The sequence below is a fragment of the Balaenoptera borealis genome (genome assembly GCF_965194805.1).
Source record: "Balaenoptera borealis genome assembly, chromosome: 11".
Taxonomy (NCBI): Eukaryota; Metazoa; Chordata; class Mammalia; order Artiodactyla; family Balaenopteridae; genus Balaenoptera; species Balaenoptera borealis.
Window position 1 is genome coordinate 9966938 of NC_138868.1, and position 25778 is coordinate 9992715.

Here is a 25778-nt window from a genome sequence, read left to right on the forward strand (position 1 = left end):
TGCCCCTGTCTGTCTGTGTCTCTGAGTTTCCCAGTGCCCCACTGTAGGCCCCTTCCCAGCTCAGACTCTGGATGCCCTGAGGGGCAGCAGCCCACTGCTCATGCCCATCTGCCCAGTTCTGCATCCTACTGGCAGTCCCCGCCAGGCCCTCTCACCCCTCGCCTCCCCCAGGGCCTCTGCTCTCCTGCAAGCCAGTGCCTGGGGGCCCCTAGAAGGCAGTTCATCTGCAATGCTCTGGCCGGCTTCCCAAGAGCTTCCGAGAAGAGACTCCCTGTTCCAGGTGCTGGCAACACCTCTGAGAGGAATTAGCACCCTCCACTTCATGAGGGGCCCCCTAGCGAGGCTGCTAATGAGGGTGCTAAGTGGGCACACCTAGCCTGACACCTCCCCTCTGGGAACCCACCCCCACGCCCAGCATACCCTGTGCCACCACGGTCCTATTGCGCCTGCCTCCTCTGCCTGCACTGGGGGAAACGCTCTCCAGACTCCGGGAGGCTGCGTGGGCCACGGAGGATCCGCGGAGGGGCCACCAGCCCGGGCAGCACGGCCTTCTAGGGCACAGGCCCGCACTCAGGCTATTGAGTTTCACTTCAACCATTCCCTGGGCATCGCAGAAGCACGCAGGGATCGAGTGACTGCGTAACACAAGCTCTTTCCCGGGGGGAGGAGGTCTGCAGAGTTCCCGTGTGCGACCGGAGGGCCAGCGTCCCCTGTCCCCCACAGAGCATCGCTGGAGGCGGAAGGTGCTGCTTCCAACGGCCCTCAGGCCTCGGCCCGGGCCCTGCCCCTCTGTGGCCCTCCTCTCCTGTGCCCAGTGAGCGGATGGCAGTGCTCTCCCAAGTGGGTTTCTGGAAACCCTGAGGCACCCCCAGATGAGGGGAGACGGTCACAGCAGGCTAGGGTTTGCAGGCTATGATGGTCAGAGCAGCTTTTACCTCTTTTACATATTGGGGCTCCTCGTAACACTGTGTCTGAGCTAAACAGTCTCAGTGCTGAAAAACGTTTGAGAGGCCCTGGACAGGATGACCTGTCAGGTCCACTCTGGCCTTGACTTCTAGAGTTCTACTTGCTATTTTGGTGCAGGACGGCTCCACCCAGGAGCCCAAGCTAATTCGACCGTCACACGTGTCTGCCTGGCCTGAGCCACAAGGGACCAAAGGAAACACTGAGCCAGGTGCTCAGAGACTCCTACAGGCCCCTCATCCCCTCGCACCTCCCCAGGCATGACAGAGCCAGACCCAAGCACGTGACCACAGGCCTCCAGGAAGCGGTGCGGGCTCCGAAGGCCACTGGATGGAGGACAGGGTTGGACCTGGCTTTTGTCCTAGTGCTTCTGTCCTCTCAGACGTGCACTGAGCCACGACCTTCCAAGTACAGTACAGCATGGAGTCACTTCCCAAGACGAATCAACCACTGCTTCCTCCTCCTCGGTAAAACGGGATGGTGATGACGGCGCCTCCCTCGTGGAAGAGGGCAAAGTGAGTTCAAAGCTGTGAAGTGCTGAGAGCTGGGTCCGGCCCAGGGGGGGCTGTTTGGTAGCATTAGCTACACGCACACACGTTTACAGTTTTAGTTAAATCAACCCCCTCCTCAAAAGTGCATTAGGGCTCCTAGCTGCCCTTTAAATAAGATTAAAGCTCCCAACCATTAGCTATAAAGCTCTCCACCAACAGCCCCCCACCCCGGCCCTGCCGCTGGGCAAGCCCGTTTCCTGCTCCCATGTCCATCTCCTGCTCATCAGTGGAGTGGGCCCTGCCCGGTGCTTCCTGCTCTCCAGACGCCTGCTCACTTCAGGGGTTCCTCCCCGGCGAAGCTCAGGGCCTGTCCAGTTGGCCTTAAGCCCCAGCCCTGGCTGGTCAGCCTGTGGCTAACCAGTGAAGTGGCAGCCCACCTTCCTGCAGGCTCCGGGCGCTGCTGCCTCACCTTCTCTGCTACGCTGGAGGCGCCCAAGGAGGAAACCCTGGCCTCCCCCTGCTTCTCTCCTGGCCTGGGGGATGGGCCCAGAGGCTCGGGGCCACATAGACTGGAAATGGGGGGAGCACTGGCCTCCACAGTGGGGGCTACCCCATCAGGCACCTGATAAAGGTCAGCCTTCTGCCTCCTCACGCCCTTCGGTCCTGCCCCGTATCTGGGCAGGTGAAGGCTCGGAGAGAGCAGCGCCCGACCTCGGGCTCCGGAGCGGGGTGTCACTTTCCTTCCCAGGGGACTCACCCTCAGGGCCTGGGGCCCCAGCCTCGTCACACTGTCACTTCTGTGGCCTCTGCTTCCCGGCCTCCTCCCTGGGTGTGGCAGGCGGTGGAGCCGGGGCCGCTTGCCCGGCACAGCCCTGGTGACCGAGGGCTGGACAGCCGCCCGTCCTTCCAGCCCTGAGTGGCACTCCACAACCACTTAACAAGGTCACGGCACGGAGCTAATGGGCATTTCGCGGGGCCTCTCCCAGTCAACCTGGGGCAGGTGCCTGTGGCCCCATTAACTGCCCACTACCAGTAGGGATGAGACAGGCCTTTCACTGCACCTGCCGGCCCTGGGGAGGTCGGCAAAGCTGCTGGTGACTCCAGGGGATGAACCTTTCAACAAGAGCCGACGGCGCCATCGAGAGAGACCAGCAGGGCCGGGCACTGAGTGCTAAAGGGATGCCCACCTGGGGTTCAGGAGACAGACAGGGTCCTGGCCAGACCAGCTGAGGCCGAGGCTCCTGCCAGGCAGAAAGTGGCACCTTGTCTCCTCTGGGGCTCGGGGGGGAGTGCGACAATTCCTGTTCCCTCGGCAGGCCCAGCCCTTCGCCGCTTGCCCAGGAAGGCTCTGGAGTGGGGCGGAGGGGGGGGGTGAGGGAGTCGGTGAGAGCTAGGGGACCAGAGGGGGGCGGCCTGCGTCACGGCTCCTGCTGACTGCCCCACCCTCGGCGGCTGCTGGCTGCTATAAATACCACTCCTGCCTCTGGATGGTGCAGGAGGTGACCTAGAATCGTGGGCTCTGGGGCCTCCTGGGTGCCCCTCCCTGCCAGCGTCAGATGGAGCTGCCCGACCAGAACGTCCCTGCTGCCCGACAGCCCACCCCCACCTCGAGCGGGGCCCCCGCCAGGGCTGGGAAGACCCTGACACTGAGGGGACGGCTGCGGCTTCCCGACCCCGAGTCTCCCACAACCGTCCTTTCTACCACCTTGGTGGCAAGTCCCAGGGACACTGGGTCCCCAGAGAGCGAAGGCCTGGCCGACCCACAGAGGAGACAGGAGGTGAGGCCCGTAACCACCCACCGCAGCCTCCATCCTCAAGCCCGAAGGCTCCAAGGCCCCTTGACCCCGGGCCCCCCGCCCCCTCCTCAGTCCACGGTTCCTCGGCAACCCCACCTGGCTTCCAAACTTGCCATCTCCCCAGAAGCCTCCCTGGATGCACTCGACTGTGACTGTCCTTCTTCTAATCGGTGGCAGGCGTCTGAGTGAGCCCTTCCCTCCTCAAGAGACCCCAGGCGGACCCGGGCCCCAAACCCCAGCCTGGGCTGACCCAGGAGCACAGGACACGAGGCGGCCCCGGGCCTGGCAGCGGTGAGGACCCCAGCCCTCACATGTGGCCAGAGTTTGGTTTCAGACTCCCCGGCTTAGTGCGGCGCCGGGACGTGAGGCGAGCAGAGGCTGGGAACAGCTCCCCAGGTGGGGCCTGGGGGTGTGAACACAGGTGAAGCCCTAGTAAAAGTTAAGTTCACGCACGCAGCCACCCTCCACCCTCCGCCACACGGAGTGCCCGCTACATGCCAGGGGCCACGGCAGTAACGAAAGGCCCAGGTGGGGCCAGCCCTCCCGGAGCTGACAGGCTAGAAGGAAAGAGGTTTCAAGCTAATCTTCACACACAACGGTGAAAAATTCTACGACCTGTGCTCAGAAGAGGGGTCGTGTCAGAGCCTGAGCAGGGAGGTGAGGGGCAGCTGTCTTAAGAACTGGGAGCCGGAGCTGAGATCTGAAGGATAAGACGGAGTAAGGCAGCCACAAAGAGAGGGTAGCGGAGGACCACATGGAAGAGGCCCGTGTGCAGAGCCCGGAGGATGGATTAAAGACCAGACCGGCCAGACGGGGGAGCAGAGGGGAGGGCCAAGCTGGAGACGCTCCTGGGGTCTTGTGAGCCAGGCTTCATCCTGGGGGCAGTGGGAAACTCCGGGCCAAGGCGGGCACGACGGGGGTGGGGAGAGGAGCAGGGCTCAGACTGAGATTCAGCAGGCGGTGGTGACAGACGGGCTGGGCGCTGCCGAGGATGCCCCAGGCTGCCTGCCGTGCAACCGGACAGGCGGAGGGGCCGGCACTGTACCGGCCCTGGGATCCCTGAGACACCGGGCCGGCCCGCTCTGGAGCACTTCCTGCCGTCAGGGGAGGATGGACCACGCCCTGCTTCCCCCGATCCTGGAGGAACGCACTCCCCAGAGTTTCAGCTCGGCCCAGTCCTGCCCTCGGGTGTGCCACAGGCCGGGGTGTCGGTCCAGCAGGCACCCATTCAGGGGTGGTCCCTGGGCTCTGCTCCCACAACTGCGGGCTCCCCACAATGAGCTAGAGGTTGGAGGCATTTCTCCTTCAATGTTCAACTCCTTACTCTTCCGGCCACTGTCTCTGACCACGGATATGGCCATGCGGAGGGGGCCTTAACTCAGGCAGAGGAGACCTCAGAGTTGATGCGAACCCCCTACAGGAGGGGAAACAGGCTCGGAGAGAGGGTGTCTCTGTCTGCTGGCCAACCACCCACCCCAGCCCCGCCCCGCTGAGGGGCTCCACCGCCCTGAGAAGCTGGCTCCCCTGCGCCTCCCAGCGGGCGCCCCGGCCTCTTGTCCGCGGGAGGGCGGCTTGTAGGGCCCACCTGCCGCTGGGGGGCGGGCGCACATCAGCGGGGAGGGCACCGCAGGCCGTGCTCTCGGGACGCAGCGGGCACTCGAGTGCCCTCCCAGCCACAGGGTCCCTGAGGGACCCATGTGCCTGCAGCCCGGGTGGCCAGGGGGGCTCCCCAGGATCCTGGGGCCCGCTGTCAGCAAGGAGGAAAGGGAGCACCTGGGGAATGACTCCCCTCTTAGAGCCTCAGCGATCTCCCGTTTCCCCAGGACTCGCTTTTTGATTCCCCTGAACGCTCAACTGCCAAGGGCCTTCGGCCTCTGCCTGGGGGACACAATGCCAGGGAAGATGCTGAAATACGGATGCCACTGAACGGCTGCCCTGGGAGGGAGATGGGCCAGGAAGGACCACTCTAGGCACAGTGTTTTAAATCAATCAGAACCAAGGCCAAAACCTAGGCCGTCAGTGACTTGCCTGTGACCCTGGAGCCTCTAAGCCTCGTTCCTCTCCAGACAACGGAGACGGGAACAGTGGCTGCCTCCTGGGCTGCTGGGGGACGGCAGACGACTTGGTGAAGGGCCTGCCCTGCAGATTCTCATTCTGCCTCCTCCCCGTGACCCTCATCTGCTCTCTGCCAACTTCCTAGGAATGTGAGGAGAACAAACAAGACAGAGCGGAGGCTTCTTAGAAGGAAAGCACTATAAAAAGCCTCACAATGTGATTACTTCCCTTTAAGACAGAGCCCTGGGCTTCGACATCCCCCCTCCACCACCACCCTCCCCCACCCCCGCCGTCCCAGCGTCCCTCCTCTTCCTGGCTCACACCTGCACAATCGGGAGACCAGAGGCAGAGCGCAGGCCCACAGGCAGAGCGCAGGCCCACCGGGAGACACGTCCCCGCCCCAGCATCTCCCCTACCAGAGGCAGAGGGCTAAAGGGGGCCTGGATGGCGGGCAGGCTGGCTTCTAGGCCCCGTGGCCCGCTCTCTGCGGCCCTTCCACCACCCTCAGCGCCTGGCTTCCTCTCAACTCTTCTGGGCCTTGGGAGGACACATGAGATCACGTCTGGGAAGGGCTCAGAGTTCCTCAGAGAAAAAAGGCCATAGGGATCCAAGGTGGGATGAATTATGTATCAATGTGCTCATTTATTAGCACTTTGGTTTCAGTCGGGGGCAGAGGGGGAGACGCATGGGGCTCGCTGTCAGAGAATCCAGGCTTGGTACTGGGCTCGGCCGCTACTAACTGTGGGCAAGTTGCAACCTCTTGGAGCCCCGATTCCTGTAAAAGGGGTGGGAGATAAGATCTGAGTGGTTAAAGTACGACCTGCAAACGGGGACTGCGAGGGTACCAGCCTCACAGCGCTCGCGTTCCCGTTCCTGGGGGTGACAGTCGAGTGCTTGGCAGGGGCTGCTTGAGCACAAGGTGCGTTAAGGAGCCTCCTTCTGGATGAAAGGCCTGAGGATGGGGCTGTTTGCAATGCCGCCTGAGCTTGCAGACTTTGTGTCCATCCCCAAGCGGGCACCCATCCCTGACCAGCAGCAGGAGAGAGGGCTGAGCAGGGCCTGGCGACCACTGTGATCTAAAAGGAGACTGGCACTCCCCTCTTCCATGTCAGTCCTGCTCCCCAGATAAGAGGTGGTGGTGGAGGGACCAGGCTGCCTCCCCAGCCCCAGCACACAGCCGGCCCCCCAAGGGCCAGCATGGGTGACTGGACAACCTCTTGCAGCTGCGCTCACCTGCGAAGGCTGTCCCCAAGCCTGAGCGAGGACGCTCTCCTGGCTCCCTCTGTGTACGGGGCTCTTTGCCCATGGTGGGCGCAGTACAGCCTCCTGGTGACAGCCTGCTATTCCTCACCGCTTGTCTGACAGCTACCAAGTGGTGGAGTGACCACAGGCCACAGCAGTGGGCTTGCTAAAGGCCACAGTGCAAAGCAAGGTGGGCCCCCCGCAGTGAGGCGAGATTCCTCATCCTCCCAGGACCGGAGCCACAGGCAGGCCTGCGGGGAGGGAGGTGCCGGCTCCCTGCCCAGCTAATGCAGGCGTCTCCCTGGGGTCCCAGCTCCGGGGAAGAAAGGGCTCCCTCTCCCCTGGGACACCAGGCCCTCCCAGCCTCTGTTTACCTGATCTGTTTCCCTTGGCCCCGAGGACCAGGCCCCTGGACTCAGGGAGCCGCCAGCACATTCGGGGTCAGTGAAAGCCAGTCTCAGGAGGGCAGGCGGAGGGGAGGGCCCAGGGCCAGGGAAGTTCCTGGGGCTGATTCTTCTGAAAGGGGGTGAGGGCAGGCCAGGGATTGGTTGAATCCAGGCAGGCTCTCCTCGATGGGAGGAAGGGCAGGGGCCGTGGACAGGCGCAGCAACCCCAGGAAAGGAAGGGGCAGAGGGGTCTGGTGGAACGCTCCTGGCTTGGGCCATGTGCTCCTCTGCCCCTGGCCACACAAAAGTCCCATTGATGCCACCCCTCGCCTCCACACTGGTGCCCTGACACAAGGGCTCTGGGGACCTCTCTTGCTCCTTGCTGACTGTCCAGCTGCCGCTGCCACTGCTGCCCTGGCACGCCAGGCATGCCAGGCCCAGCACTGCAAAGTCACATGCTCTGCGTGGGCGAGGCCAGGCACTGCTGGGGCAGCATCGCGGACTGCAGGGTGTGGCGCTTATGGGCAGTGCAGCCCTTCTCAGTTATGCAGAAAAGCTGGAAGCCCAGAAGCAGCGGACCACTTGCCTGCCAGCCCCGTCCAGCCCCACCCATCTTCCTGGAGGACGAATCCTTGGGCAAACAGTCAGCCAGGTGCTGGCGGCGCAGCAAAAGCAGGGCTGGGAAAAGCAAATACTGTGGGTCACCCCCACCCAACCCTGCACATCGAGACTTCTCTAGGGGACAGGGTACGAAACCCTGCAGGAGGCGTGCAAGGGGAGGGTTAGGCTGACCTGGGCCTGGAGCTTGGCCACGTCCTGGCTGGGTGACTCTGAACAAGTCTCAGGACCTTGGGGTGATGCCCACGTGCACCGCTCTCGTGAAGGTTAAATGAGAGGAGGCCCGCGTGGGAGCACTTAGCGCAGTTTGGCATAGACTAGGGTCTCAATTCATGGGGGCTCTGTCCAGTGCCACATGGATGTGGGGTGAAGCTGGGACAGGTCCCAGAACGAGGGGCGGCACCGTGGAAGTCTGCACCACACCCTCCGAGGGCATGCTCATTCATGGTCTCCTGGCCTCAGCCCCTGGGGGAGACTTCTAACCTATGGCTCAACCAGCAGGGGCTGCTTCACCAGCAGGGGATGCTCCACCAGCAGGGGCTGCTTTACCAGTAGGGGCTGCTCCACCAGCAGGGGATGCTCCACCAGCAGGGGATGCTCCTGCTGGCCCCAAACTCAGGGCAGCCATAAGTCATATCCCAGAATTCCCTCCAGCTGCCTAGGGCCCCACTGGTCCCCATGCAGGGCTCCTGCTTCAGGCTGGCCCTGCCCCACAAGCAGCCAGAGGGGCACTGTCTACTCCTCCTCGCAGACCCCACCCTGGGGTTGAACGGGCACGCTGATGAAGCAGCTTGGCCTTTATCTGCTCTACTACTCGCCACAGTCGAGCGCTCTGCAGGGTCTGAGCTCTTCATGCCTCCGTGCCTTTGCACAGGCCGTTCTCGCTGCACAGGATGCCTTTTCTAATCCTGTTCTCCTGGGAACTCCTCAGCCCGCCAGGGCTTAGCCTAAACACCACCTCCTCGGTGAAGCCCACAGAAGCCTGCCAACCCCGAGGCAGACCTGATCAGCGCCCCTCCATTCCTGCCCCAGGTACCTGGTTCCCCACCAGGCTGGGAGCTCCTAGAGGGCGGGGCTGCACCTCCTGCCTGTGTCCTTGGCACCCAGGCAGTGCCTGGTGCCTAGCAGCTGCTCAAGAAAAGTCAAACCAGGCCCAGGCCCTTGTTCTTCTGAGATCACGCTGCTGGCCTGTTTGGCCAAAGAGACCTAAGACAGAGTGTGGGAACCTGGGCAAGACAGCTTCCCTGACGGAGCAGATGGGGGCTCGAGGTTTCCCCTCCCTTGGACACTGTCCACGCTCTGAGCACCAAGCTTCACCACAGTCAGAGGCGGCTTCGGGGGCTGCAGGCTGCCTCTCCACCTCCAAAAGCAGAAAGCAGAGTTAACAGGAGGGCGAGCACAGGGAAGGGAAGTGCAGCCGGAACTGCAGGGAGAAAGGGAGTTGTGGCTGCCATCTGCTGTGAACAAGATGTTTGGAGAACACGCACTCCTCAGCTCTGAGGTCTCCCAGCCAACTCGCGGAGGGCGGGCCGCCCCTCTGCAGATGGGAGCCGGTGGCTCAGCCAAGCCTGAAAGGGGCCAGGCCCCCTCCCGCCTGCCCAGACCCTCCAGCTGCCCCCGTCTGACCTCCTGCTTCTCAAGCAGACCGGGGGCCCGGATGCCAGCCCAGGGCATGGGCCACACCACCCCTTCCAGGGAGCCCCCTGCAGGCTCTGCGGAGCCAACTCCACCACAGTAATAACATCTCAAACATAATGATAATAAGGGTGACAATACCAACTACTATTTAGCGAGAGCCCAGCGACCTGCCAGAGGTCTTGTACTGGGAGCTTGTGGCCATTATCTCACTTTTTAGCCCATCACCCCAGGGAGGAGGGAGGAGACACGGAGAGTCCAAGAGAGGACCTTTGCCCTGCTCCGCGGTACGGGGGCACCTGGCCACCTAGGCCCATCAGGAGAAGGTCCTCGGGCCCTCCCTCAGTCTCTAAGCTGGGGGCTCAGTGAACAACAGGAGAACATCTGGGTGGGAAGGAACCTTCTGGGCCACTGAGTCACACATGCTCATTTCAGGGAGGAAAGTGAGGGCTAAGGATGCAGAGACCTGCCCCAGGCCGCACCAAGGTCAGCAGCAGGTCGGGAGCAGAACATGACCGCTGGCCTGCAACCCAGCTCCCAGGGCCTCTGCAGGCTCCTGTGCAGGGCTGTCCTCTGGCCTTTAAAGAAAGCTGCCCTTGGAGGGCTGAGGTGTGCTGGCCCTGTCTCGAGGGCCCATCCCAGTTCGGGCCAGGCCTCCCTCGTGTCCTGCCTGCTCGGTAGCCTCCGTGCCCGACCGCAGCAGGGGGCCGAGCGGAGAGCCGGGGAGAGACAGCCCTGCCCTCGTGGCTGTGCCTGCAGCCCCACTGCTCTGGAGGCTGGGCCGGCGAACCCCATTCGTTCCGCGGGCCACCCTGCCCTGACCCTGCTCACAGAGGGGTTAATGTGGCCAACAAGGCTGCACATGCTGGCCAGGGGGCTAGGCAGCTCGTTCATCAGAGACACTGGAGCTCCCCGCCGGCACCCAGCCAACAAAAACCGCTGCATCTCTCACCAGACCAGGAGGGTGGGTAGGGGGCTGAGAAGCCTGCCCACCTAGACTGAACTGTGCCAGGGTCCTAAATGTCGCCCAGGGACCTCAGCCCTGGCAGCCTGGCCCCCAGGGCGCTGGGGGGACTGCCGGCCCCTGCCACTCCAGCCCGGAGAGGTCAGGGGGCGACTCCTCCTCGCTTCGGCAAGTGGAAGGCAGGAGCTCTGGGGCAATCACCCAGAACTGTGCATCCCATCCCACCCCCAGCCCAGCTCGCCCCACGCGGCCCTGCTGCTGCCGCCCCCACAGGCCCGCTCTCCAGCCAGCCGTGCGCTCCACATTCTGTCTGCTCGGTCCTCCCCAGCCCCCCACACACCGTAACTGCGACACCTGCGTCCCCCGGCCTGCTCTCCGGAGGGCGGCACAGGCCATTGGCAGCCCGGAGGGCCCGAAGCTGTGCTCCGGGGCATCTGTGGGCCCGGAAATTGCGCACAGGCCTGTGTGAATTCTTCTGGAGGGGAGCCGACAATTTTCACCCCTTCTCCAGGGGTCCTTGGCCCCTGGGCTGGGTCACTGTGCCGGCCCCACTTCCTGCCTCTCAGCACCCCCATTGGTCACCCTGTCTGTGAAATGCCTGGGGATCAAGGGACTCAATGGCTCCTCTGTCCTTTGGAGGGAGGGCGTTTCATCACCCCCGGGGGAATCTTTCAGGGAGGCAGGGAGCAGCCAGGCCGGCTCTTTGGGCTCAGGACCCTCGATGCCTCATGGCTCCTCCCGTGTCGGGAAGTGGGGTCGCTGTGCGTGATGGAGGTGTGGGGTTAGGCGGGGAGGGGCGGGGGGCGTGCCGTGGGGCAGGAGGGAGGCCTGAGGCTCCGTGGAGGGAACTGCCGCCCTCCCCCCGGCCCCCACTCCCGCGGTTCCCGGGACTCCCTTCGTGTGAGCCGCTCTCGCTACCCAGACACCTTCACAAACAGCTCCCGCCTGGGCTGAGGCACAGCCAGGCCGGGGTGAGTGAGTCAGCCAGGGAAATCCCGGCACCCGCACCCACCGCTGGGTGACAGTTCCGCTGACACCTACGGAGCGGGGTGCCCAGCCCCTCCCCGCAGAGGGCGAGAGAACACCCCCATTTCCTGCTCCCTGAGAGGGGAGCCTCGCTGCGGGGCAGGGAGGAGTCAGGGCTCAGAGGGGCCCTACAAGTGAGGGCTCAGGCCCTGGGCCTTGCCCTGGGGCCTCTTCGGGGCTCTGGTCCCTTATGCTTGATGCAGCAGTGAGGAAGGGGGTGGGAGCTCGGTCGCCAAGGCCACTGCCAGCTCCGGCCCCGTGCCTGTCCCCCCAGCCACTGGGCATCCTGCCTCCCAGGGTCTCAGTGCCTCTAGGCCTTCACGGGGCCACCTCGTTCCTGTGGGGCCCTGGCTAGTCTCCTGCCTGGGCACCTCCACTACAGGCTGCCCTGAACCCCAGGAAGGGCAGGGTCAAGGCTCTGCCCAGGAGGAGGGAGGCGGGGCAAAGAGGAGAGCAAGGCCAGGAGAGGAGCAGCCTGAAAGGGTAAAGACAAAAAGGACAGGCACAAAGCCTGCTCCCAGCAGGACATCCCATCCCTCAAGAAACCCGGCCAGGTCCCAAAAACCCGCCAGACCGGTTGGCGGTTGGCGTTAGCGGCCACCTCGCTGCTTCCGGCTGCCTGAGTGTGCAGGGGGCCTGGTGGGCAAGGTCCTGCCAGGCCGGTGCCTCACTGCTGAACGCCACCTACTCCATTACTCCAATCCTTTCCAGCCTGACACCTGCCCAGGTAGGACCACCTTCTGGGCATAGGTAAGGGGAGGGTGAAGCTCTGAGTCCGCCCCACCCACTGCCTCAGGTGGGGAAGCAGACCCGCCCAGCCGAGGCTTCAGATGCGCTCAACGGGATCTTAAGAAGGAGCCACTGGGGGCTTCCCTGGTGGCGCAGTGGTTAAGAATCCGCCTGCCAATGCAGGGGACACGGATTCGAGCCCTGGTCCGGGAAGATCCCACATGCCGCGGAGCAACTAAGCCCATGTGCACCACAATTACTGAGCCTGCGCTCTAGAGCCCGCAAGCCACAACTACTGAGCCCACGTGCTACAACTACTGAAGCCCGCGCACCTAGAGCCCACGCTCCACAACAAGAGAAGCCACCGCAATGAGAAGCCCGCGCACCGCAACGAAGAGTAGCCCCTGCTCACCGCAACTAGAGAAAGCCTGTGCGCAGCAACGAAGACCCAATGCAGCCAAAAATAAAATTTAAAAAATAAATAAATTAAAAAAAAAAAAGAGAAGAAGGAGCCTCGGGGGCTATGAACGCGAAGATGACAAGCCCCAACCTCGAGGCACTCACAGTGCAGCATGAGGAGGAAATCCACACGCAGGTCAGGGAGTACAAGGCTCTGATGCCAGGGGCCCCACAGCAAGGTGAGCTGCTTAGCCCAAGGCAGACAGAGAAGGCTTCCAGGAGGGTGCTCACAGCTGAGCAGGAGCTCGCCACCAGGCAGAAAGAGGGGGGAAGCCAGGCCCCTGCCCCCCACCCCGCACACAGAAGCCTCCCAGAACCCCCGGGGGCCGCGCCCCAGCCAGCACAGAGCCTGTCTCCCTCTCCTCTGCCCTGTGCTGAGCACCGCCGTTAGCGCCCAACTCCTGCCTCTAGGCTGCTGCCAGGAAGGGGAGTTGGTGGTTGGAGAGACCCAGAAACCCACCCATTTCTTTGAAAGAACACTGAAAAGATGTGACCACAAATCCCATGAGTTTACTGAAATGTCTTTAAAACAAATGGCTTGAATGGATTTCTCCCACCCCTTCTCTCCACTGAGCCACTCATTTAGAAAACAGCAGCTCAAAGGGCCACACTCGGGGCTGCTGGGGCCTGATGGAAACTGGGTCTCAGCTGCAAAGCCAGGCAAGAGGCACTGGGATAAAGGCAGCTTTGGTCAGGAGAAGGTAAAAAATGACACACAGGCAACAAAGCGTTCGTTCGTGGGAGGCCACTATCAGATCCAGGAACGCTCAAATGCCCTCAAGCCCTCTACTATTGGTGGCTTTCTCAGCACCATGGGTCTCCCTTCCTCCTGCTCCTCCCTTTGTCCCTTGCCTTGAGGGCCCTGCCCTGAGCAGCTGCTTTTGCACACACTCTCACGGGGCAGCTGGAACGGACAGGTGGGGTCTTCCTGGACAACACAAATTGCTTAGAAAATCAGGCAAAGGAGCAGGAGTGGGAAGGTATGTGACTCACCAGAGATGAGAGCTGGAAGGGCCCGGGGAAATCAGAGTTCAAGACTCCCTGACTCTTAGCGATGAAGACTCTTAAGCCCAGAGAGGTGCGCTGATGTGCCCAAGGTCACACAGCTATGGGTCCTTGTCCTCTTGTTGGCTGCATTCCAAGCCTCATTCATTCAACCATTACTTCTCAAGCACATGCTATGTGTCTAGATTCTGGAACTTGGGCTTAGCCTCCTAGGTGATGCCCTGATGAAAACTGAACTCTGCCCCAGAGGCTTGCAAGCCGGGGGGGCCTCCCATCCCTCGGCTCTCCCCTCCCCACTCATTCCTCTTGTGTAAACAGGAGGACGTGCCCCGCCATCACCAGGGAAGACTCAAGGCAGGGAGGAAGTGAGAAAGTGGGAGAAACAGCAGGAAGGACCGGGGAACACTGGGCACAGCCTGGAGGAGAGGGTCCAAGGTGAAGGATACCCCAGCAGGTAGGTCGAGCAAGAGAAACACTGTCCTGGGCGTCTGGGGCTGCCACTGGCACCTGTGTCCTGAGGACCCTGGACCAGACATACTTATCTATGCCTACTTTTTCCTTCTTATCACAAAGTACATGTTCTCCACAGAAAACAGAAACCAAAAAAAGAGAAAGAGAAAGGGAAAGAAAATAGAAATCATCCATGATCCCTCTAGGAAAATTATTAACTATTAACATCTGTCTAGTTTTTTTTTTCCCTGTTCAAATATGGGATCATTCCGTACCTACCGCTTTTTTTCACTGAGCTAGAGAAGGTGAACATTTCTCCTCATTTAACATTTTTCCAGCCTTACCTTCCCTCATTATTGTGGAGCAGTCCATGCACATGGGGTATGTGAGTTTATTCAACCAGTTCCCTACTGGTGGCCCTTAGGCTGTTTCCCTCTTCTCGCTGTGAGAAAAGCCCCACAGCTGGGCCCCAGGATGAGTGGCTCCAGGCCCCCACGGGGTGGTGCTGGAGCCCGGGGTTCCTGGCTCTCTCTAGGTTTCATTCTCCCCCAGCAGAGGCGGAGCCTTGTGCAGAACGTGGGGAGGGGGGTAGGGATGGGGGTTCCTGCCCTTCTCCACAGCTCTCAGACAGTGAGTGTTTTCCAGTGACTCTCAAACTTGAATCGGCAGGGAGGAGATGGGTAAACGCAGGCTTCCAGGCCCTACCAGACATTCTGAAGCAGTTGGTCCAAGGTAGGGCCCAGGAGCCTATGGCTGAGCAAGCCCCAGCATGGCCAGCCCCAGGAGATTCTGAACCTCCCTGCACACCGAGAAGCCCGGCTCTCGAGGATGAAGCCCACCAGTGCTCCTCCTACCTGAGCAAGCAGAGGCAGCACCTCAGAGTTGGTTAAACTGCAGAGTCCTGGGCCCCACTCCAGAGATGCTGATTCAGTGGAGGGAGGGATGGAGGGGCGTCCTGAGATTCTGCTTTTCTAACCTGTTTCCAGGTGCTGCTGCTGGCTCATGGGCCACACTCAGGAGCGCTCAACTAAACCCGTGTGGGTACCACGTGCAGGTGCCGGCGATGGGCACTGTGCCTGGAGGGGCGATCACAGCTGGCACTTAGTAAGCACTTCCTATGGGTCGAACACTGTGCCCTGGCCGCTCAAGGTGTGCTCCGTGAGCCACATCCTGAGGAGCAGAACTGCGGTCCCATCCAGTCTCAACGGGAACCTGCACTGGCAAGCTCCCTGGGGATCTGTGTGCCCATTAAAGCAGTACTTTTTAATTTTTTTTTTTTTTTTTGGCAGTGCCTCGAGGCTTGCAGGATCTTAGTTCCCTGACCAGGGATCGAACCCATGCCCCCTGAAGTGGAAGCTCGGAGTCCTAACCACTGGACCTCCAGGGAAGTCCCTAAAGCAGCACTTTGCTGAGACCTTAACCCCATCCTCCTAACACTCCTCAGACGCAGGTCAATGATTCCCCTGATTTTCCAGCTGAGATTCTGCAGTTGCGAGGTTAAATGACTTGGTTAAGGTCTCCCAAGTGCCACCAGCAGGAGCTGCAACCAGAAGCCGGGCGGTCCAGCTCCAAAGCCCCTCACCCCAAATCACAACACCCCCTGCGGATTCCTGTTCAAGCCCCACAACCACTGTGACAGGTGGCCTCCGACTCCGCACTTTACAGATGAGACCTTGGAGACCGGGGGAGTCAGACCAACCGCTCCGAAACGCTCCCCGGGAAACGGCGGGCCGGGGGCCTCCCAGTCTGCTGCGTCCACGCCTGTGTTCTTCCCTCCCGGCCCACTCCGTCTGCGGCCCAGGCCGGGGTAGGGGTTCCGCCTCCTAAGCCCGCAGGCTCTGCGGACACAGTCGGGGGCAGGAAGTGGGAACCGGGGCGGAGCAACCAGGAGTTCAGTTTGGTCTGAGGACATTCTTTCTTCGCAGTCAGACTCAGCTCAGTGTGCCTTTTGAAAGGCAGCAGAGAATAGCCGTGCTCAGCCCAACGAGGCCGGCCCCTTTCAACCTTCCACTTGCTGCCATTTCCAATTACAACTTCAGAGGGCTCCTATAATTTATACATCCCAGGATGCACTGCTCCAGCTGCTTTATGATGGGAGTTCATTACACCATTAAGGTTAAACTTTTATAAAGTACTGAGCAGGTGGTGGGCTGGGCACCCGGCTTAGTTACCGCCACCGGAAGCCTGCTGAATGGGGTTCACCTGGGGTGGGGGGTGGGTCAGGCTCTCTGAAGGGGCCAAGAAATGGAGAAGGCGGCCCCAGAGCACGGGGGCCCTCTGTTAGCCGTTTATTAAACTGCACGGTAGAGCGGGCAGGCAGCAAGGAGAACAATCTTCAGCAGCTCAGCACCGCTGGCAGGGGGCATGGGGGTGAGAGGAAGCCTCCTGTGCTGCCTGCCAGGGCGGCGAGGTGCAGGGTCTGAGCCACAGACGGGCCCACACATGGGCAATGAAAAGGAGTGGGCAGGCTGGTCCTCTCAGCAACAGGGTGGCCATAGGGAGTCTTCCTTTTGTAGGAACCTGTCTGTCCTTCCTGTGGTTCACGGGGTCCCTGAACCTGATGCGAGATGGGGGAGCAAGAAGGAACACCCCGAGAGCAGGGGCCAGACAAACGGGGGTCCGAGGCCCAGCCGGCCAGCTGCAGGTACACGGCCTCTAGCAGGTCCCTTCAGCTCTCCAAGGAAGCTGAGATCCTCAACCTGTCCCTCAGCTGTCAAACACATGCGCCTCCCTCCCAGGGCAGTGCCCCAGCACAGAGCACGGTGAGCGCCCGCCGCACGAGAGCGGTCGCTATCCTTCGCGTTAAATGAGTTACCGCACATAGAGCACTTAGGAAGGTGCCTGGCAGAGAGGGCTCGCTTTGCTATTGTTGCTGTTGTTACATTTGTCTGTTTATGTGTCAGTCCTTGACCTGGGAACTCTCTGAGGAAGTGGTGGTAACTTTTCTTATTCCCAGCTCCAGGCACAGGGTTAAGCGTGCAGTAAGCTGCTTGACGAGTGTCCCTGAGAACGGGTGACGGGAGTTTACAAGCGGCAGGACTCTTCCCTGCTCTGCAATCTGGCCCCAGTCCCGGGGACGGTGTCGGCAGAAGACCAAGTTCTCTCAAAGGTATGAGGCTGAAACCACCTCTTGAGAAAAATTCCTTGGCTTCCCAGGAGGAAAGAGACTCCAGATGCGGCTGGTTTTTCTGGCTCCGGGACACTGGGGTTGACTCTGGCCTTCTCCTTCCACACGTCCCTGGAACCGAGGAGGACAGGGAGGGTTTGCTGTGACGGGAAACTCCAGCCTCAGGTGGGGCTTTGTGGCCCCGCAGGCTGGCTTCCTTCTCCAGTCGCTGCCCCAACCGACAGGCTCCCAGGGCTGGAACGGGCCGGACGGGACTCCGGACTTGTCAAGGTTGCCAGTGTTCTTGGCTGTGAGGCCAAGCCATGATTGCCATGCTCGGGATGCACAAGCTCACCCACAGGCCATCTTCCCACAGCCGAGGGGAGCGGGAGGGGCTGGGGGGCTGCCACTTGGCACAGGGAGGGTCAGAGAGTGTCTAAGGAAAGACCTGGCTTCCCCCAAAGGCCTCAGGGGAGGAAAAGGTGGACCAAAAAAAAGGCAGCCGGATGGAAGAGGCGCCAAAGGGAAGGAAACCAAACTAGGAGAGGAACCAAAGAGGGACGGGCAGCCTCAGAGAGTGCTGGGGCGGGAACAGGGTCAGTGCCAGAGGGACGGTGAGACGCTGCCAGCTCTGACAAGTGCCAGGGGTGGTGCAAGGGTTGCCTGGCTGCAGGACGCAGCCTCAGGAAAGGGAGGGTCCTCTCAGTTTAGCACCGCCTGGGGGGACAGAAGAGTGGACAGCGGGTAACACTGACAGTGCTCTTGGCATTGGGCGGAACTTCCAAAGAGGTAGCGTCTCATTTGATCCCGACAGCTGCCCAGTGTGCCATATTCCACTAGATCCCCCATTTCAGAGATGGGGAAACTGAGGCTCTGAGAGGTTAAGTGACTTGCCCAAGTAGTAGTGGACTCGAATGGAGCTTTACGCTGAAGTCCATGTTTGCACGCCTATGTTACACTGAGTTTAAAGAGAAAGAAAATGAATCAGAGGTGGGTGACGGGAGGAACGAAAGGGCAGCATCGTCTTGGAGACCTGGCAGTCCCAAGCGGGCCAGGTGGGCAGTGCCAACTGGGAGGTAGCGCATCCAGCGAGACTGCAAAGGCCAGGACAGTGCCCTCGGCTGCTGGGCCCCGGGCTGCCGAGAGGTCCTGCCTGAAGCTGCAGCAGGGCAGCTGTCCCAGGGCAGTGCAGGAGCGTGGATGAAGTGGAGCCTGATGTAATCCCCGCCTGCAGAGGGTGGAAACTTGGGAAGTGAAACCAGCCGTCACCTCACTGCAGCCCGGCCACAGATTTCCAACAGTCATGCCAGGCAGGCCTCGCCCCTACCCACAGTCTGAGGCCTCTGCCCTCCTCTCCGGGGCCCGGGGGAGCCCTGGAAGCACATGCTGCGCTCCCCATGCCCAGCTCGGCGCTGAAACGTGCTCGGAGTAAAGCTGATGAGAAAGCAGAGGGTTTCTAGCCAACGCCCTGGGAAGCCTGCCATCGAGAGGCTGACAGTCTCACCGCTTTCCGGAACAGACGCAGGGCTCACCTCTTCACCAGGCTTTCCGCATATTTTGAGGGGTGAGGAGAGGTCCCGGCGGCTGCGTGGTGAGCTATCCTCCTTCCTCACCAAACCCTGCCTGAAGCGACCTGGTCAGGCTGCCCGGGCGTGTGGGAGACCAGAAGGGTGGTGAGGCCCAGAAACCCCAGGTGGGCCCCACGCACTTCCACGCAACCCAAGGCCCCAGCACAGGTGGGGCCGCCTCCAAGGGCCCAGGCACTGGTCAGCCAACCGGGACACCAGACAGCGGTCTGGCCCCCACTCTAGGGACCTCCTGCCCAGCTCTTGGCCCAACAGGGTCCTTGAGCAAGGCCTTCCAGCTGGCAAACCATGGAATTCACTAGCCCATCCGGGCAACTCAGAGGGTGGATGCAGATGCCCCGGCCCGGGACTATGCCCCGTCTTAAGCATTCCTGGCCTTCACGCCAGCTCCTGAAGCTTTGAATCTGACACACAAGCAATTCTAACCCTTGATCAGTACAGTGTCTTTCCCATCCAGCATCACCTCTGAGCATGGGGACAGCCCATGAAGGAGAGAGAGTATCATTGTTGCTCTTATACAAACGGGGCGACTGAGGCTCAGAAAGGCTGAGTGACTCATCTGAAGTTGCCCAGCAGAGCCAGGGGCAGAATCCAGGCCCAGCACCCTCCACCTGCCTTGCTGTCTCCCTAAAATCACCCATCCTGGGATCCCAGGAGTGGGTACTCCTGGTCCCCATGGCAAAGGAGGGTGCCTGACACATCAGGCCAGACAGGCGAAAGGTTTGAGGCGTTGGATAAATATACAGATATCTGATATACAGGCCAGAGGAGATGGAGAGAGAAGAGAATTACAAGAAGAACGAGACCAGCACCCTGTATCTCAAGGCCGCTGGAGTCCAGGAGGCCCTGGCCTCTATTAGCTGAGTGCCTAGAGCACATTTCTAAACCTCACCTATAAAATGGGTTAATACCGCCTGCCTCTCGCGTGGTTTCGGGGATTAAATGAGCTAACGCATGTCAAGTGCTTAGCATGGCGCCTGGCGTGTGCACTCAGTAAGTGCTATTTGCCATCACTGTTAGCCTTCAGTGAGGACATGGATTAGCGAGGGGAACAAGCCACGAACATTTAACAACACACGCTCAGAGGGGCGCCAGCGCTCTGCCCCCTGATCACGTCAGGTAGGACAGTCCTGGAGTGCAATGGGGCTGGAAGAAAGGCGTCACGGGAGAGGGGGTCTGTGTGGGCCTGAAGGAGAGGCAGGGCTCACAGAGCAGAGGGAGGGGTCCTGGTTTCAAACTCTGGCTTCCCACCTACTTGCTGTGTGTCCTTGGGCAGGTAACTCACCCTGTCTGAGCCTCCTGTAAGACAGGGGTAGAGGGATGGGGGGAGTAGAGGGATACCTATTACAAGGAGTAAATGGGATCCTGTCTATACTGTATGCTGTGCCAGGTTGAGTTCCCCGAATTCACAAAATGGAAACTATTGTTATTATTACTGTTGTTTTGTGGCTGAGCAAAGGCTCCTGGAGACAGATGCCCTGAGGCCTCCCGACCCCCAAACCTGAGAGGGTTTGGCAAAAGCCAAGTGCAAGGCGCTGTTCCTGGGGCGGGGGTGGGGGCCAGAGGAGCAGCCCCACCAAGCTCACCCCACCGTGAGGCCTGCCCAGCAGGGGCAGCCATGTGCTGGGAGGTGCAGGGTAGATTGTCTATAATGAGGAGACATCAATAATAAATTAACCTCAAGTAAGTCCAGGAACATCAATCATAAATTAATTAAATGGCTCCAGGAGACGCGAGGACAAGGGGCCTCTTTGGGATGAATTAGAGGCGGCCTCCTGTCTCACCTTACACGGCACAGCCCACCCTCTCTGGCCCCGGCCTGCAGGCTCTGTGGCCAGGAGCATCTCCAGGTGGCGGAACTGGTTCTCAGGAGCAGCTCCCAAAACACAGGTGAAGATAAGCCCCGTTCTCCCCACTCCCCCTCCCCTCCCCCTCCCCTCCCCTCCCCCTCCTCTCCCCCTCTCCCCTCGCCCCTCTCCCCTCCCCCCCCACCCCCCAGGCTAAGAGAGCTCTCAAATGCCCAGAGGGTTTTGATGAAACTTCCCAGAATAGTAACATCCTGGGCTGAACTCAGGCAGGAGAAATTTCAAGGGGTAATTTGGTGAGAAAATGATCAAACACCCGGAAATAAGTGCTAAGAATACTGGAACCCCCTCAGTGGGTCCTCAGGGACGAGAACAGCCTCCTTCAGGGGATCCCCAACAGCCTCCCACTCACACTCTGGGCCTGGAACCCACCAGACTCAAAGCAGCTGAAAGTCAAGTGTGGGAGCCGCATCAGAGGCAGGGAAGAGGCCCTGTTCCAGGCCCCGCCTCTACTGACCAAAGTGACAAACCTCGGGGCCTCCACCTCCCCTCTGTAATCAGTCAGGGTGGTCTCTCCCCGCCCTGCCCAGGGCGGCCCCTGCCCCGGTTCAAGCCCTCCAAACCCGGCACCTGCCCGAGACGCCAGCTGGCCTCCCCACTCCTGCCCCCCGGTCCCGCCGGCACCGGCTGCCAGACTCTCGCTCAGAACACTTTAGTGACTGCCCACGTTCATGGGCCAAACCTTCAGCCTCACTGTCATGGCTCTTGGGGACCCAGCCCCAGCTCACGATTTCAACCTTTCATCACTTCTGTTTCCGGCGCCCGTAGTCAAGCCAGACCACAAACGGTCAGCCCCTCGCTTTCCCAGCCATATCCCCCGTTGCTGCCATTTCCTCTACAATCACCTGGCTGGCCCAGGTTAAAGGTCACCACCACTTAAGTCTCCCCTGATCTCCTTTGACCGCCGGTGGCACCCACCTCTTGACGTTACAGCGTAGACCTCTGTGTCCATCTCATATCTTCTCAATAGATTGTGAACACCAGAATCTATACCTTAGAGGCGCTAGTGTGTCCACTTCATCTTCATGGCCCTCACTGACCCCAACCCTTGGTGGGTGCTCAAGAAATAACTATCGACTCAGTCGGGGTGGAACCATTCCCCAGGGGCCAAAACATTATCTTGTGTGTGATTCTATTAACAGATAGGCCAGATTCCATCCATGCCAAGGGTAGGGTGGAGCTAATTTCTCCTTATCGAGAAAAGGGACATGACCTATGACATCTCCCCCGGTGCTAATGTATGCAGATCATGATGTAACTGCTTTTCTGTGGAAAAGATCCTGCCTGCAGGAGCAAAAACGTAAACCGAGTGTGCTTGCCTCCATCATGATCTCTCCACTCGTCAGGCATGGGATTCTTACAACCACCCCTGTGGGAGGTTTTACTGTCCCCATCTTACAGATGGGGAAACTGAGGTGTAAAGAGATAGCAGGATTCAAACTCGGGTCTGTCTGACTCCAGAGTCCCAAATCGTAAGGCCTCTGGGCTACAGTGCTCTCTTCTGTCACCCCGGCGGACTGTCCCCGGCTGACATCCCAGTGGGCTTGGGGAGGAGGTGGAAGCAGGCGTGTGTGAGTACATACGGGCGTCAGAGAGCCACACCCCCAGCCTGGGCGTCCTTCTAAGGAATACTGAGAAAGCAGAAAGGTTGCTCTCGTAAGAATCACATGGAGATGTTAAACTCACCCTCCTGGAGCTGGAAGGAGACCTCCCCCTGACTCCCACTGTTCTCTCCTGCTTCGTGGGGCCCAGCAACACCCCACTGCACACACCCACTGACACCAGGCCAGCCAGACACAGGAACCCACAAGCTCCCCCGCCACCAGGCGCTCCACACCCCCTCAGCCCTCACCTCCCACAGAAACGCTTGCTTACGGGCACACGCGGCTTTGCACACGTGCAATCGCCTGGCAGCCGTGCAGTGACAACGGCCCTACCCCTGCCCGTCTCCGTGATCCTGCAGAGGACTTGGGCACTCCTGCCCAACGCCCTCACCTGTGGCCAAACCACTCCCCTCCACATCACCTCCCTGGGCCCCCCTCAGCAGTTGAGAGGACCCCACAGGGTAGGGGCTTTCCTGGATCCTCCTCGCCTACACACCCAGTGTCCCGTCCACCCAGGGAGATCCAGTCCAGCCAAAGTCTGTATCAGAAAGGAAAAAGGAAAATCAACATTAACAGTCTTTAGCCCTACCCGCTGAGATGTAACCACATCCCACAACGTCCTGGGCTCCACGGCTCTAAAAGATTTATCGTCCTCTGACCGCACGCTCATTGATATTTCCCCAGCGCCACTCACCCGGTCCACTAGAGTGTAATGTAAAGCTATTCCAGGGAGAAACCGAACTCAGATGGAACGTGGGCCAACAGGCGATTAAACCCTAAGGGGGATCCCTTTCTGGTCCCGGCGAGAGGGACTGTGGGGAGGGTCTGGGCCTTCAGCTGTGGCCCAGGAAGCCTCTGTCCAAAGATGCCCGATTCCCAGGCACCCCTGAAGCTGAGCCACTGGGCACCATGATTTATGAGGTGGCTGAGGAAGGAAAGGTTGCCAGGAGCTGAGTTAAGCAACTTTTGGAGAAACATGGACAAAGAAATAGGAATAGGACTGAGGACCAGAGTTGAAAAAAATCTCAGCTCCAGAGAGCCGCTTGCCCTCGATGGCCACTCCTGTGTTACCAGCCCCCTGCCCCAGCTGGAATCTGCTCAAAATCAGCAGCTGTGCAGCACGACGAGGGGTGGTGGTGACCTGGCTGGGCTCCCTGTGGCCTCAAACCTTGAGGACTCGGAAGAAAGCCCTGCTCTGCTTTTGGGAAACAGAGGCCAATTCCTCCTGTCGACGTCTCCGATCTGCCCCGCCTGCCACCCAGCTCTGCTGTGCAGAGTCCCAGCATCCCAAGCAGATGGCAAGGGGTGGCTGCAAAGGGGTGGAGCAAGGGGTGGCTCCTGGATCCCCAAACCATGAGGCTGAGCCACAAATCAGAAAAAACAGGCGGAGGTGTGGAGGGTGAGCTGAGGGGATGTGAATGCTGAATATTCACATCAGGGAGGCCTGAGGCTTCCTCTTAATGGACTTGCACTAGGAGAGCTTTCCAGGCAGGAGCTGAAGTGCTGGCAACTCCTGCGGAGGCAGCAAAAGGGGCCCAGGGAGCATGTGGGACAGGCCTCGGGCACCCCGCGGATGACCTGGGAACAAGTGGCCGAGGAGGCACTTGCAGTGCCAGGCAGTGTCCAGGCGGCAACCCCTGGGCAGGGGCCTGGGGGGTCGTGTCCTCTTTCTCCCCTCGTGGCTTGACACTGCAGCATGGACACAGGACAGAAACTTTCTGCCTCGGGACCAAGCTTGTGAAACGGGTTGCTGGCTAAGGCAGACACTCACATGGAATGCTGGAGAAACCGGGCCTGGGTTCACGGAATCAGGCCTTCCAGTGCAAAGCCTTCTCGCCGTGGGGTATGTAATCCAGGCTCTGCAGCCCATTATCAGGAACTAGGCCCCAGTGGCAGAAAGTAAAGCAACTGGCAGCCACCCTCAGCTTCTCCACCTGGGAAGGCCCTTCAGGCAGAAGTGGGCCCACGTCCTGGGGAATTCCTGCTGCACCTGTCTGCCCTTAGAGACCCCCTATGAGGGTACCCATCACCCCTTCTCCTTGCCCCGTGTATCCAAGGGCGCCCCCCCATGGGCCCCAGCCTCCTGCCAACCAGCCTCAACCTCGCTCACAGGACCCCCCAGCCCTGCATCCCTCTGGTGACTGTGACCCACTGGGCTTTCTCCAGGCCACAGCCCCCAAAACTCTGATGCGGCTGCTCCCCACCCCCATCCTCTGAACCCAGAGCCAAAGGAAATTCTCAAGAGAAAGTGCACACTTCCAATTCTCGCTCCCACCCAGGTACCCCAGATCTGTCAGCCGAGGACACCTCCCAGCCCTGCACGGCCATGAGCACGTCTGCAGCCTCGGCAAAGGGCTCCCTCTTGCTCTGGCCACTCCTGCAGGACGCTACAGTTGCTGTGGCCACGCTCGGACAGTCCTCGGGAGCCCTGGGGCCTGGTTCCTGCTCGGCAGCTGACTCACAATGTCAACAGATCCCACTTTCCCCACCAGGAGCCCTTACGCTCAGGGCCTCTAATTCCCTATGACAGGCCCTCGACCTTCCGGCTGCTTTCTTCCCCAATCACATTCCATGCCTCCATTTCCTCTGCCTCCTGCCTTGGTCTCTTTACCTGATGATAACCCCTGACCTTTGGACAGCCTTTCACAAAGGGTTTCCACAGGCACCATCTTTCATCCTCTGCGACCACCTTCTGATGTGGCTCTGAGAGGTAAAGTCACCTGCTCAAGGTCACACAGGCAAGACTGGAATTCAAGTTTCCTGGCTCCGCATGCACTGGACAACACTCTAGCTTTGAGGAACCTCAGAAGCATCTCCAAGCACCCACTTTGGCAAGTGAGCTGCCACCCCCACCCTAGTCTCCCACACCCTCAACTTGGTCTTTCTGGACTCCTAAAGGTCTTCTCCAGGCCCAGCCTCATTTATTCTTCTCCCCCCGAGAGATCCACAAAGACCTAACAAATTCCCCCACATCCTAAGACTTCTCTGGGGGTCGTAAATCGCCCCTCTGTGAAGTAGAACACATGTGACGCTGAGTATGACCCTCACCCAGAGCTTCCCAAAGGACTGATGAGGGCAGACGCAATCCTAGCACACTCCTGGTGCCTGCAGACTCATCTTTCAAACATCACCCAAATGATCCTCTGGACCCAAAGGCTTCCAAGCATCATAGAAGAGAGGCAACTCCCAGACACCCAGGAGCGAAGGAAAAGGCAGGGCCCGGGAACTACAGACGGATAGAGCAACACACCTCCCCCCGCCCACCGACATGGCCCACCTCTCAGCCCTGCACATTCCTCAGGACACATGTTCAGGGAGAGTGAGCAGAGCTGAGAACCGTCCACCTCTCCTCTCTTCCCCAAAGCTGGATGAATTCATGAGCCCAGGACAATGCTGGGACAGGTCTCCATCTGGGTCACCATCGGCGTCCTCAGGGTAGAAGCATCTCCAGGCATCTCTCTTTCACGTCCATTATAAAGGACACCAACCTTCTCTAAGCTTTCTGCCTTCCTCAGTCCAGTGCACCCAACAGATATTAAAGGTGGGCCCGCAGTGCCAGAGGCAATGCCCCTCATCATCACCAGGGTGGGAGGATGGGCATTTACCCTTCCCATCCACCAGGGTCTGAGGGCCATGGATTCTCCCCTCGCAGGACCAGGCTGCCCCGGCACCACGCTGTGCCAGGGCCATTTCTCACAGTCACGCTAGGAACTCCTGCCATGCTGAGGACACGAATTCTTCAAGCCCCGGGTGCCATCACTACAGACCATGTCAAGGCCAGAGCCATCCGACACCTTA

General features: G+C 60.2%; 1 protein-coding gene across 4 annotated transcripts in view; it reads right to left on the reverse strand.

Moving 5' to 3' along the window:
- DAGLA (diacylglycerol lipase alpha) overlaps positions 1 to 25778 on the reverse strand; it is a 62380-nt gene that overhangs the window by 36020 nt on the left and 582 nt on the right. The gene's annotated exons all lie outside the window — the stretch shown is intronic.